Here is a 13,724-nt window from a genome sequence, read left to right as displayed (position 1 = left end):
CTAACTTGTAACTGTATAGTCACATCTCCTAGCCTTCAACTTTTTTCTCCATCGCTTCAGTCAGTGTCCAGAATTCAACTCAACCACTTTGGAGACTTGCTTTACTCCAGATTAAGGTTGTGGCTTTTAAAGAAATTGGTCACGTTATTGAATGCACTCCTAGTCTTCTCTCTTCTATATTTTAATTCTTGTGAGTGATCCTCTTGTTTGTTTACTATTGTTCCAAGATAGGCAAACTGTTTTACTCGGTCCACTGGTGTATTCTTGATAATCAGTTGGACGTCTCTAATTTTATTTTTGCTGATGACCATAAATTTAGTTTTTGATATGTTTATTTGTAATCCAAATCTTTCACTTACTTCATTTTTGTTTATTAGTTGCTGTAAACTGTTTAAACTGCCTGCAAAAATAACGGTGTCATCTGCATAGCGGATGTTGTTTGGGCGTTCTCCATTTAAAAGGATCCCATGTTCGAAATTTTCCAATGCTTCACTAAATATTTCATCTGAATATAGGTTGAATAATATAGGTGAAAGTATACATCCTTGTCTAACGCTTCGCAGAATCTGGATCGCTTCCGGTGGTACATCTCCAAGATTTGTTCTTATTGTGGCTGATTGGTTAAAGTATAAATTTTGTATTATACGCCGTTCTTTATCATCTATTTGGGCTTTTGTTAGACCATCCATTATTTTTTGGTATTGAACTGTGTTAAATGCTTTTTGGAAGTCCACAAAGCAGGTGTAGATATCGCAAGTCATATCTCTGCGTAGTGAAATTCTGGCTGCTTTTATTTTTGCCACTAGTATAGGTGGTCCTGTTTCCGTAGGTATTGGGGACTGGTTTTCCCTCACATCAAAAATAAATTTCGTATGTAATTTTTCCAGGTATTATCAATACTTTCTTTGTCCACGATGACCTCTCCGTTATCATTAACAAGTTTACTTACTCTTCTGTTTCTACATTTGCCTGTAATTTCTCTTAACTTTTTATGCACGTTGAAGTTTTATTTACTTTGTAGAGTTTCGATTTCTTGGCATTTTTTCTTTCAGTTCTTTCTGTTTGGCTTCTCTGATCTTTCTCTGTATATCTCGTTAAATTGTTTTATACAAAGAATTATTGTTCTTGTTTTTTCTTCTTTCTTCCATCAGCTGCAGAATCTCTGTCGTCATCCATGTCTTATTTTAATCTTCTCTGTTCTTCATAAAATTGTCTTTAATGTCGTCTATCGTTTTATTAAGGAATCCTATCTTCTCTTTTGTGGCAGCCGTAGCTAAGTGGCTATATTACTGGCTTAACAATCTGAAGGGGCCGGGTTCGAGTTCCAGCTACAAAAGTAGTTGGACTAACACTAGACCTTAGATAGGCCAGAAGGTTATACGAACTTTACTTTTTATCTTCTCTTCTGAGCTTTCCGTTGTATTATCGATTTTTCTGAATTATATATTTATTGTTTTGCTGACTATTTACTTTACTTTACTACATTTCAGTTTTCTCATGTCATGTATTTTTTACAGTTTTTCCGCGTGTTTTCTTTAACTTGGTTCTATACACGCCCACTAAAGGATTGTGGTCAGATTGAATATCAGCGCCTGGATAGGTTTTAATACTGTTGCAACTATTTCCATATATTTTGTTAACAAGTATATAGTCTATTTGGTTTCTTATAATAACGTCTTCTCTGTTGTCTCTAGGTGATTTCGACGTATACAGGCGTCCAGGTGATAGTTTGTAAAATGGGTTTGTCTTGTTCAGCGGCAAAGACACTTATTGTTTCTCCTTGTTGATTTCTCTCTCCTAATCCATAAGGATTAATATATTGCCCTTCTTTTCCGTTACCTATTTTAGCATTGAAATCTCCCATGACTATAAGAAGTTTATGTGATGGAAGAGTTAGAGTTGCATGGGATAGAAGATTTAATAAGGCATATATTTTTTTTATTTTGCTTACAGTCGATTAAAATCAACAAAACATCAAATAATCAAAGCATTAATTAGCGATTAATAGATCAATAATCAAAATAATTAGAGCAATATTCAAAAGATGTTTCTTAAATAAATAAATAAGAGTAAGCTTTGGCAAGTGACGAAGAGTAAGGAACAGCCACCCTTGAAAAGGAAATAGCTAAGGAAGAAGAAGAAGAAGAAGAAAAAAAGATTGTGGTGTTTACCATAAAATTTGTGTTACTTAGTTTTCGGATGCCGTGTGTACTTTGTTTGTTTTCCTCTTCCTTATTTTACAGGTATTGGTGATATGTCAATTTCCTTTAAAATGTGATTATTTCCCGCTTCTTAGTTTCCCCTTTTTGTCTTTTGAAGAAGAAGAAAAAAAAAAGATTGTGGTGTTTACCATAAAATTTGTGTTACTTAGTTTTCGGATGCCGTGTGTACTTTGTTTGCTTTCCTCTTCCTTATTTTACAGGTATTGGTGATATGTCAATTTCCTTTAAAATGTGATTATTTCCCGCTTCTTAGTTTCCCCTTTTTGTCTTTTGTCTCTTAAACTGCGTTTTTGATACTAAATTGTTTGCCTTTCTATATCAACTCAGTATTTAAACTGTAACAACTGCTACACAGTGCTTTGAAGATGTCACTTTCATAGTATACTACAGTATCGTCCACTTGGCTGGGCTCCTTGGCTTTTCACGTATTTTAACGCCGACGGTAAGTTGATACAAAAAAATAATCACATTGTTAAACAAACCTTGAAATTAGTGTATTTTATCAGTAGTGTGGTGAAAAAATGTCAAATTTCGGTTAAAAGTTTGTTTTTTTGTCAAATTGTCAAATTTGTTATGTAATATGAAAAATTTTGATAAACGGTGTACTCACAATTGATCACAAATTGTCAAAATTTGGATTAAAAATAAATTGAGACAATAGTAGAGTTACCCTGAACTTTTCGAGTTAAAATATCACATCGTTAATAACAGAGTATAGTAGCACTACGTTCAGAACATCAATTACCTTTCATTCGTTTGAACTGTCCCCACTAGCGAACTTACCTGTATACCTACATGGTCTCCGTCATACTTATAAGTAGTACCTATTTGAAAAATTATTACTCTGTTATTCCTGTCATAGTTACGATCGCGCTGAAGGTGTGTCAAGGAAATTTTTAAGCGGTGTAATCAGCAAAGATTTATGCGCTGGCACTCGCTGTCTGATCCAAATTATATAATTTTCTTGTATTTGTTTTGACCTTTTATATAACTTTAATGAGTCTCCTAGCACAACACGTTTGAAACTTCCGATTAAGACTATGATCAAAATATACTGCTAGAAATAATCGATGTAACATATTTTTTCTGTTGTGTACCACCCGTTCAAAGAGCTTAAATAAAAAGATAGATCTGGTTTGATGGCTTAAAATTCGCGATAGTCTTTGCTTATTTAAATTTCCCAGGTTGATTTACCAAGCTAAAGATGCATGCAAAAAATTTATTCAACTTTTGCTTCGTATTTAGACCTCCAGGTGTCAAAAACTCCGGATACAGCCTACCTACATTATGACATTTTTTATTGCTTACTCTCAGAAGAAATCAAATACAATGAGATTGGCACAAATTACGAACGTTCTGTTACACTGAAAAGCTGTGTTGTTAGATCTAAAAATAAAATAAGATCAAAAGAATATTTAAAGAATAAAAATAACATAAAATAAAAGTATACTCCATTCCACGAATATATGACTGTTTTAAATTCGGTTTAAGGTATCGATTTAACTCGTCGAATGTGCTGAATTGTACAATAGTAAAATCTCCCCATTTTTAAATTACTGTTATGACAGATATTTTCGTAGACTTCAAATCGGCCTATGATAGTGACCTAAGAAATAAATTGTATGAAGCCATGGATGAATTCCACATCCCCGATAAACTGATAAGATTGGTTAAGGCTACAATGCGTAAAGTTGTTTGCAAAGTCGAAATACAGGGCGTATAATCACAGACATTTGAAACGCATGTTGGGCTGCGACAGGGAGATGCGCTGGCGTGTCTCCTTTTCAACATAGCTCTGGAAAAGCCGGTCAGGGATGCCCAAATAAACAGCAGAGGGAATATTTTTAATAAATCATCCCAAATTTTGGCATATGCTGATTATGTCGACGTAGTTGCCCGCACAACACGCAAGCTAGAAGAAATGTATATCACCTTGTAAAACGCCTCAAAAAATATGGGCCTGCAAGTAAATGAAGATAAAACTAAGATAATGGCATCAACACCCAACAATAGAGCCAGAAACATCGGCCACCAATTTACGATTGATAATTCTACCTTTGAGGTGGTGGACAAATTCACATACTTAAGCTCCCTGATTACCAACGAGAACGTCATGACGGAAGAAATCAAGCGAAGAATAATCCTAGCAAACAAATGCTATTTTGGACTGAGTAGACATATGAGAAGCAGAAACTTAAGCCAAAAAAACAAAAATAACTATATACAAAACCCTTATACAACCAGTGTTGACATATGGGTCGGAGACATGGACCATTTCCAAGGCAGATGAAAATCTCCTGCTTATATTTAAACGAAGGATCCCGAGAAGAATATTCGGTGGCATCTGTGAAAATGATGTTTAGAGAAGGAGGTACAACTACGAGATATATCACAGATACAAAAATATATTTGGTGGTACAGACGTAGTATCCTTTATAAAAATAGGAAGACTAAGATGGGCAGGACATCTGGCAAGATCACAGCAGAACAACCCTCCTAGAAGAATGCTTATGTCGCGACCTGTGAGAAGTAGAAGTAGGGGTAGGCCAAAACTCAGATGGAGGGATGGTGTAGATGAGGATGGTAAACAAATAGGCGCAGCAAACTGGCAACAGTTGGCAATGGATAGAACTGACTGGCGTAATAGACTTGGGAAGGTCGAGGCTCTTTTATAGGGCTGTAGCACCAATGATGATGATGATGACAGATATAAACATTAGATTTAAATATGAAGTCATGATATAAATATAGAGTTGATAGTTTATAGAACAGTAGTTGTAATTCAGATTTTGTATTGTATACAAGTTGGTTTTTAAATTAAGTGATTTAAACGAAGTGTACCAATACTTAAGTGATTAAATAGTGTAATTTATTTAGTAATGATTTAGTAATGAGACGCAAACTCACAAATAGAAATAAACAAATAGTCAAACTCAAGGATAGAAATGGCAACATCACATCAAACAGAGAACATTTGTTACAAATTGTGGAATCATTCTATGAGACATTATATAGCAACCAATCGACTCTAGATATAGTTGAATATCAGCAGAGCAAGGTTCAAAATCAGGGTTCCGAAGATATCCCAGAAATCTCCTTGGACGAAATTTACAAGGCTCTAAAAAAGATGAAGAATAACAAAACTCCGGGGGAGGACGGTGTCGTCACGGAAGCGATAAAGATAGGAGGCTCAGTACTGATAACCAAAATTCAAAAGCTCTTTAATCTATGTCTATGGAATCAAAATATCCCAACAAAGTGGAATAATTCAATAACTGTACTCTTACACAAGAAGGGAGATATAGCAGACCTACAGCCCAATCAGTCTCCTTAACCATCTTTATAAATTATACACCCGAATAATAACGAACAGATTAGAGACAAAGCTGGATTTTTACCAACCTCGGGAACAAGCCGGTTTCCGCCCTAATTACGACACAAATGATCACCTGCAGTGCCTAAAAACCCTGATAGAAAAAACTAACGAATATAACCGTCCCTTGGCATTAATATTTGTAGACTTTAAAAAGGCGTTTGATACAGTGGAATTACCGTACATCTTAAGAGCACTACAAGATTGCAGGGTCGACCACAGATATTGTAATATAGTTAAAAATATATATGAAAATGCCACAACAACCATAAGTCTACATTCAGCAACTAATAAGATAAAGATAAAAAGGGGAGTCAGGCAAGGTGATACCATGTCACCAAAGCTGTTCATTACCGTTCTTGAGTATGCATTTAAAAGACTAACATGGCAACAGAAAGGAATATCCATCGATGGAGAAAGATTAAACTATCTACGTTTTGCGGACGATATCGTGCTTCTGTCAGATAATCTGGGAGAGATCAAAGACATGCTCCAAGAACTGAATTACATACTACAAGAAACTGGGCTGGAGATAAATTTCGAGAAAACCAAAATGATGACCAATATGGTTCCCAGCGAAGAGATACAGATCAATAACAACAAGGTAGAATTAATCGATAAATACACATACTTGGGTCATGAAATTAGAATAACCAGAGACAACCAAACCTGCGAGCTAAATAGACGAATCACGTTGGGATGGGCGGCATATGGAAGGATGAGAGACATTTTTAAAACAAATACTCCAATTCACCTGAAAAGGAAGGCATTTAACCAATGCATCTTACCAGTCTTGACCTACGGAGCAGAGACCCTAACTTTAACGAAAGCTACTGCCGAAAAACTGAGGGTAACACAAAGGCGAATGGAGAGATCAATGCTGGGTCTAACCTTGAAAGATCGCGTGAGAAATGAGGAGATACGCCGACGAACTGGCGTTGACGATATTATACTGCGAATCAATAAACAAAAGTGGAGGTGGGCTGGACATGTTGCTAGAATGGAAGACGGAAGATGGACGAAGAGATTATTGGAGTGGAGACCAAGAGCCGACAAGCGAAGTCGAGGCAGACCACCCACCCGATGGACCGACGACCTAAGGAGAATAGAAACAAACTGGATTGCAGCAGCTAGAGATAGAGAGAACTGGAGACGTTTGGAGGAGGCCTATATCCAACAATGGATGTAAAAACGGGGCTGGATGATGATGATTTAGTCGAATATTAAATTAGTGTTAAAAACACCAAAAAAACTTACTTATTCTCTTATTCTCTAATTTTCTTTCTTTTCGCGCATTTTACATATTGTTCCAAGGATTTCAAATTTGCAACCTTCTGGAAGATCTATAGTCTTTGGTTGAAGGCGAGATTTATATTGTGCGACATTTTGTTCACTTATTCCACTTTTTTTTGCTTTTTGCAAAACCGAGTTTAGTTTTGTTTCACTTATACAGAGTGCATCACACACACGTTTATGTACGGACTGAACTGGTCGCAAAGTCCTCCGTTGGTTTTCTCAGCAGTAAAATAAGAAAGTACATTAAATATAAAGTTGTCTACATCTAAAACACGTCTCGTCATTTTTGGCTTCAATAAACAAATACACTACACTAAACTTTTTCTTAACGGACACCTCTCTTCACCGGACACCTCTATATGGACGGTTTTTAAAACTAAAATCAGTCGGCGATATATGAAACTGTATGTAAATTTTCGTTACATTTTAATATCTGTAACGACTCGGTACTTTAACTATCAATAGCCGGTATGTTATATCCGTTACTTTCGGAACTTTTAAGAGTACATCCACTCAAACAATCCACCCAAACAAATATTGAAAACTAACAAAGTGAAATATTAAATTCTTTTTCTGGTTTCTGAACCATCGCTCTGCCAATTTCTTTTCATTTATATTAAAAATAGTATATTTCTTTTTATTACAGTTGTAGTACCTAATAAAGTAATAAAATAGTGTAATATCAAAGAAACCCGGCACGCCTCTTTGCTGTTTACATTTCACCGAAAACCAACCCAAATGTCTGATGAACACATTTGGCTTCATAGACGTCATTGTATTTATTTGTAGGAGCGTTTGCGTAAATATTTTTTTTATTTTCGGATTAAATTTCACAATAAATTTTGTGTCTATCTGAACATCTATTAACTGAAATAATTTTAGTTTATATGTCACACTAACAGTTTATCCTTTTTATTGGAATAATAATTAGATCAAATTACTTTCCTACTTCTACTTGCAGAGTAAAATATTCGTTGTCGCAATAATCCAAAACAGTCGTATATTCGTGGAATAACCTATATTAAAGAGGCACACATAAAGCCATTTAAAAGGTATTCGAAGAATCTATCATCTAACTGAACGTAATGGATAGTGACGATTAAAAGACCGACGATGGCAAGAAAAACAGACAAGCAAAAAGATGAAGAAATAGTATTAAATAAAAGTAAAAAAAAAAATGACAAGCATCCCAAACTACATGCAGACCAGAACGAGGATAAAATGGATAGACGGCTTAAAAATTCTACTTATCCAATGAAAAAAATAATGAAGATAAAATATGAACAGCAGATTTAAAAAAAATAATAGAGTATAATAATAGAGAATAAGAGAACCCAATATTGAGAATAAAAAAAAATTGCTGAGATTTAAGCAGACAAAAAAAAACAGAGACAAAATAGCAATAGAAAAGAAACCAAATAATATAATTCCTCAATAATTAATCACTCTTAAGTAAATGATTTCACTAGTCCAGTAATTTTATTACAGTTCCTGAGCAAATTTACTGAAATTTGCTAACCTCCTACTAATATCAAAAGACGATATTGGCTGCAGGAAAATCTGCACTGATAATTCGCATTAAATGCAGGATTTCTGTATCTTGTGTAATAAAGTCACTGTATTTATGTACCAATTAACAACTCTTAAAACATTACGACTTTCTTTAGCTTTAACAGAGAAAACAGTTGATTTTGTAGTAGTAGTTTGTCGAACATTTTCAGTAGTTTAAAAGTATGCACTAAGTATTTTGTAAGCAGTGTTCTTTCAAATATTTAAAAGGAGGTTTAGCAGCATTGTTTTATGACGTTCTAATACTTATATTGGTTTATTAATTAAATCGTGATCGATTATATTCTTATATTAATCTTTACTTCGGTCTCATTAGTGATACGAAGGACATTTTTTCTACTAGCGATAACAAAAAATCACGTTATTAAAATATTATTGACAATTAAGTATCAATAAATTTAAGCAACAAAAACTTTATTTACATTTATAGACGAGATGTGGTGAAATGATTAATGACAACTTCTGTTTGTTCTGGTTATTAAATGAGCTTGAAGGATTTTATTGTTTGTAGATCTATCTTAAAGCACATTGTCTTTAGTAAAACTAGAATAAGCAAAATCAAACAAAGGATAAAAAACCAAGATAGCGAGACGTAGAAAATAGAAGATAAGTAACTAAAATAACATTTTAAAGAAGCAAATGAAGAATGTTTGAGAGAATAATGTACATCGATAAATGAGAGTTTGAGAAGTACATATCGGCATTAATAACCACAGAAAACTTGAATTGCTACCTACATAGTTATGTCGTTAGCAAGACTAATTACAGATCTGTCCAGATTGTCCAGACTTTGTAATTTATGTCTTTGCCTATCCTACATATAGTATTCAATTCTTTCTATGTTCTTATTTCGTTTTCCTCTACCTGCCACTCGCTAACTTGTTCTGTATTTTTTCACATTTTTACTCGTTTTACGTGATCGAACCATGAAACTCTTGTGTGCTTTACTTTTATAGTTTATTTAATGCTGACCTTCATAATTACATATATCGGTAATCGTATACTATCAAAGAAAAATTGTAGCAATTGTTGGGATACTGCGATTTTAATACTTTAAAGTAAGTTTTGTAATTTTTATACTAAATTTAATTTTAATTTAATACTAAAATTATGCCTTCTTACTCTATATCCACATCCAAATTCAAAAGATAGAAAGATATGTGCTTATTTGCTCCGTGCGTGACTGACGCGACACCTACCGCCTTCATCTGACAGTTTTGGACCTACCAACCAAATACCTATTGATTGATCATAAATTGGACCTAATTAATTAACTTTATAATTATATTTTTTTAGTTTATGTACAAAATAAATGTAGTATTAAAAACTGGGTTTCTCAAAATTCATCATAATATATGTTTTCAACCACAAACGGAAAAGAAAGGCAAAAATCTAATACTGGCAAATCAAGTTTTTCACGTGAAAGAGCATATATTTAAAAACAATGATAGTAAAAGTTATAATATAAAAGCTAAAGTCATCAGGCACTCTGCAGTTAGCTTGAAGCCTTATAAAATATCATTTAAGGTAAATTATTTAAATTTTTCCTATTTCAATTGCATAAAAATGAAGTTATGTGATATTTACTTTTTCATAATAATAGCACGGATCCATCTTTTTCTTTTCTCTAATTTATATGTAATCTTTGGGAACCTATAAAAACTACACTTACTATTTTTGCTATGATTAGCACAATTAAATACGCAATGTGTATTTGCACACATTTTTGATAAAATTTATGCGTAAAAAGGTAGAGCCAATTTTGTCATTTTTCGCCGCTACGCACGCTGGCATCGTTTCACAGCACCCCTACCATGGTCACGCACGGAGCGAATACTATTCAAATATTTGGCAATAAAAAGGCATTCAGGCATAAAACATCCAAAAATCTTTTCAAGCCATAATAATGAAAATACCTTCTCCAATGTACTACAATAGAAATATTATACCGACATGATGGCATCTTCTGAGGTAAAATATTGAGGTAGCGAGCTAAGCTTCCATTCGGATTTCCGGGTGAAGACTACTTCAGAGGGGAACACCATTACCGGTTAAAAAAAACCTAGGATAGAGTCTTGGAATCTAGGTAAAAGTGAGGAGTCAGTAGATGCGCTTTAAAAAAGAAGAGTACAAATTGCTGGCATTGAAGAGACTGTGGAAAGGAGAAAAGGTGGAAAATGTAGTCAGGGAAGCCGAGTCAATTATTGATTGATTGCTGAATTAATGTATGGTTGTCATCCTAGGTCGTACTGAAATCCCCCACACAGCGAATAGATACCATTAATAATAATTTAACAAACTAGCTTTACTCGCCACAAGAGTACTTAAAACCATTGAGAGAAGTCATTGTATAAAATGAATACTATAGATTGCGTAATGATGATTTTATCAAGTGCAAGAGAGTCAAACTTTATGAACATTGCAGCAAAGAGTTATAGTACTAGATATAAATACATATAATTTGCTTATTCTGTCTGTCTATCTATCCCTAACATGAACCCCAGCGCCACCTATCTACAAAACTACTACTATCTCTGTAGCAGGTGACGATCTACATGCTGCAACGTAAGATATATTTACTTGAACTTGTGTTTGTGACGGACAGCTTTACGTAGCTTTTTCTAGGTTTACAGAGAGATGTTTAAAATGTAAATTTTCGTTTTCGTTTAACAGTTAGTAGTATTGTTTGTACTGTTTTTGGTTATTTTAAAAAAAGTTAATTTTCGTATTGCACAACCAGTGTTATAATGTATGTTTGTATATTAACATTAATTCTGTTTCAATAAATTTCATTGCATATATGCATTTATAATATCAAAATAAATCTGCATAGATTACTTTTTTTAGTAGAACATCATAAGTTTTAGAATCCTCAAGCGTTAGATTCGGGTCAAATATATTCTAGTACAATATATATTTTTTTATTTTATTGTATACACACAGGCTTGAAATTGTAATAATTTCATTCGAGTATTATCTGTCGTTCCTTCAATAAAAATAAAATTATACACAGACACGCCGCTGTAAGTGGCCGGTACTTGAATGCAGGCTTACCCCACACATACCCGTTCGCGACCCATTCATAAAAGAAGACTTTACGCTATTTAATTTCCGTCAATTTTTTTGTTGGTCGCAAGAACACATCCATAAATACAGACTAAGAAGAGCGTAGTATGGGCACACACCTAATAATAATATCAAAGTGGAATTGATAAACAGTGCAATTCCCGGGGTTGAGAAGGCGTTAAGGTGTGTTATTTTTAGTGCCAATCCTTCGGTATAATTATGGTTTGGTGTTGTAAGCTTTTCAATAACAATGAGAGAAAAAAACGAGCCCGACCGTGTCTACATAGAGAAGAGCAATTAATCGACGATGACCTAAATGTAAGTGTGAATCACTGAACGATTGTCTGTTAGGTCGACGATTGCACATTTCGACACTTCCTTTCGTTCTCATCCTTGAGGTATTCCTCGTATATACTCCCACACTGTACAGTTTTGTAAGAATGGGTCGAATCGATTCTAACGCCCTACCTATACAACAAACATGGCTGTATATACACTGCAGTGCATGAAAAGTGTTAAAAATTTAAACAATTCAAGAAAAAATTTAACAAATAAAGATTTATTACAAGAAAAGTTCAGAAATTTAATGTAACAGTAAGTTGTGACTTAAGTAACGTTGGGCTTAAGGCTTCGTCTAGCTCAGTCTCAAATTTAAAACTCCTATGGTTAGTGAAGCCTCCCCACCCCGAACAAGGAAGACAAAAAAAATTAAATTGCTAAAAAACTATGACCAGAAACCTTGTGTTAGCGACTGCATAATATTTAAACATTTCCTTGTGTGTCATGTTTATTAAAAGATTAACAAATATATATGTATAAATATATATATGGCAAAGGATAAATAAGTATAATAATTATAAAACAAATTAATAAAATTAAATAAAGATTTATAAAGTTGAAAAGACAACGGGGTTTTGGAGATTTAAAAATAAATAAAAAAAGAATATTATAAGACAGGTATATAAAAAATTTTCAAATACAAATATAAAGATATCAATATTTGCTCACCTCAGAAAAATTTTAAATAATATAAATGCATTTTGGGACCGAAACATCAATTTTAATAGACAAAAGATACATAAACATAAAAAAAGTTGCCTTTCTATTATTTTGAAGTTAGACTGATTAAAGGCAAGATAGCAACTCTTGGTGAAAAATGATTTTGTATGGACTTTGGAATAAAGCATAGATATCATACACATTATATATATATATATATATATATATATATATATATATATATATATATATATATATATATATATATATATTGTTATGGATCAGTTTATCGATCAGAAATAGAATAAAGAGTTTTTTTATTATTTTAATATACCGCGGGCATATAAGTTAAAATACAACCCTGTACTTATTTGTAATAGTTAGAATAAGAGAAAACATTGTTCCGTGACGGGACCCTGACGAGTTTTTCCGTGAAAGACTGAGTGAATAGTGAAAGGACAATGGAACCCGTATAATTATAGATTTAGGAATAAACTTGTAATTGTATTTTGCGGTGGGCATTTTTCGAAAGTAAATAAGAATTAGATTTAGATATGAGATAACAAGAATTTGGAAACTTGGTGGGAATGAGAGAGTTGAGAAGGTTGTCTGGGAGAGATTAAAAGAAGTATTATGTTACCGGCAGACCAGAAGAGAAGACGTGTTTTCGTGTAGTCAATCTAAGTACCAGTGTTTTCGTTTGTTAGTGAAAAAGGTGGAAGCTGAGAGCAGATCAAAATCGAGAAGATTAATACCTCTTTTGAGTCTGCATAGTCCACGAGATATAATTGAGAAAGAAAGGAGAATTTGTGAATAAAGAGTACCGGTCAAAAGAGGCTTGGGCTTGTGTTTTCGGAGGAGTAGTTTGCTGGAATGCGGTTTGGATCGATGCTGAGAACGGGAAAGATTTGATGGTAGCCGGACATAATCAATCAAGGAAGGAACTGTGGTTTGATCGAGAGGAGACATCATTGGTGTTAAAAAAAAAGGCCAGTCAAATAATTTGAACGAAAGAAAATTTTAAGATATTCTAAAGATAAAATCAAATATAAGCATACGAACTAAGATTCCAAGTTTCAAAGAGTTATTTTTTTTGTGAATAAATTATATTTTTATATGGTCATTTTTTTTAGTAGATATTATTATAAAACAGATCAATAGATAGTTTGTAATTAAAATTAAATTTAGAGTATAGGAGT

The sequence above is a fragment of the Diabrotica undecimpunctata genome, chromosome 1 (genome assembly GCF_040954645.1).
Source record: "Diabrotica undecimpunctata isolate CICGRU chromosome 1, icDiaUnde3, whole genome shotgun sequence".
In the NCBI taxonomy this organism is placed as follows: domain Eukaryota; kingdom Metazoa; phylum Arthropoda; class Insecta; order Coleoptera; family Chrysomelidae; genus Diabrotica; species Diabrotica undecimpunctata.
Note: the sequence above shows the minus strand (reverse complement) of the source record.